The sequence below is a fragment of the Apium graveolens genome, chromosome 11 (assembly GCF_009905375.1).
Source record: "Apium graveolens cultivar Ventura chromosome 11, ASM990537v1, whole genome shotgun sequence".
Taxonomy (NCBI): Eukaryota; Viridiplantae; Streptophyta; class Magnoliopsida; order Apiales; family Apiaceae; genus Apium; species Apium graveolens.
This window is the reverse complement of record NC_133657.1, coordinates 41,777,288-41,779,186: the sequence shown is the minus strand read 5'-3', so window position 1 is coordinate 41,779,186 and position 1,899 is coordinate 41,777,288.

Sequence of the window (1,899 nt, the reverse complement as noted above, 5' to 3'; positions counted from 1 at the left end):
CCTTCTGATGACTGTGCAATACCCAACCGTAATAGTAGTTTGGTAAAGGTTTAATTCATGTAATCGCCATGAGCGGGCTATCTATCTTAGAAGGAACTATCTTGAGAATAAGCCAGGACCATGTTTCAAAAAGGACTAAATGAACCTTTGAGCTTCATGTCTCCTAATATATACATATGATTAAGAATAGTATTAACCTACTATCATTGCTTTCATTAAAACTCTTCTGCATTTTATCTGCTTCATGTCATGAATGTACGTCAGGATCAGGAGTGTTCTTCATGAATCATGAACGGTGATCATGTTACCTCCTTAGAAGAATTCGATATGATATGTATGGACTCCGTATGGTTAGCTATTAAGACTTCATGGAAAGCGAATGACTACAGTAGGTCAGTGTTGGGCCATAGTAATGCTCCAATGAGTCTATGAATAATGAGACAATGACAACTGTGAGAGTTGTATTGTAATGAATGTTGAGATTGAGTACCACTAATCGATCGTGGTGATGTATAAGTTATCATTGAATAGACTAATTAAGTAGACTATTTACCTATTGAATATTTATTCCTCCTTATCAATAGAGGGTCGTATAACTATACGAGGAAGGTTGCAATGCAAGCATAGAATTCTAGTAATGATGATGTCTAGAATGAGATCCCAGATTTGATTTTCGATATCGAGGGAGTTTCAAAAGTGATTGTGTATAAGCTTGAGGAAGAGCATGGGTCCATAGAATGATGGACGGAATAGCAAAAATATTTAGGCATGTGAAATACGATGCTATAATACTTGATGTTGATATAAATACGTATATGTTTTGTTCTCCTATGACAAACCTCTATAGTTCAGAGGTAGATTCCAAGCCATATATTTTATGGCAATATTTTTACAGATATATAATTCTCTTCAGTTCATTCTTTTCTCTTCTTTTCATTTCATGTAAGCTAAGAAGAACAACCCTTCCAGAAGGGGAGGTATTGCCGAATGACTATCTATCTGTGTGATAGAAGCCTAGTAGGGTACCACATGTTGTTTAATTGCTTGTCAAGTACTAAAGGCTGGCCACCTTCTGTACTAACTATGTGATATAAAAAGTGTTCATGATCATAGTGATCTCTCAATAAATTCTTTTACTTTTATACGATGGATCAAGCTTTCAAAGATAGAAGCAGCTAGAAAGGAGTAGTATCAGTGCGGTGGTATTCCGAATCTAACGCGTTCGTGATACTAAGGTTGACGCAATTATTAAAAGGTTATAAAATGCTAACGAGCAAAAGTGTAACCAGTATAGTATTACGTACAGAAGATAGTAATGACTATGAACTGGAAAAGAATGGGTATTGAGAAGCAAAAGCTATAATGTTAGAAGATATGATGAGAGTATGTGCAATAGACCTGAAAGAATTTGAAATGGTCACTTAACACGGATTGAGTTTTCTTACGACAATAGATCATATGTCAATATCGAGATGTCGCCTTATAAGATCCTTGAGGGAAGACAATGTCGATCTCCCTTATGATATGATGATGTTGCAGAGCGCAATATGCTTAGACCAGCAGTGGTCCAAATGACCAAGGATATAATAGATTTAATCAGAGGACGGCTGGTAGTAGCCCAAGATGGGCACACGAAGTATGTTGATTTGACACGAAAGGACAAGGAATAGGAAGTAGGGAACCTAGTGCTATTATAGGTATTCCCTTGGAAAGGATGGATGAGGTTCAGAAAGAAAGGAAAGTTAAGCCCACGAATTGTTGGACCCTTTGAGGTATTAAGACGTATTGGGAAGTTAACATATGAGCTAACCCTACCCCCCAACATGTAGCAAGTTCATAACGTGTTCCACGTATCAATATTAAGGAAGTATAATTCGGATGCCAGACAAATAGGGGCAT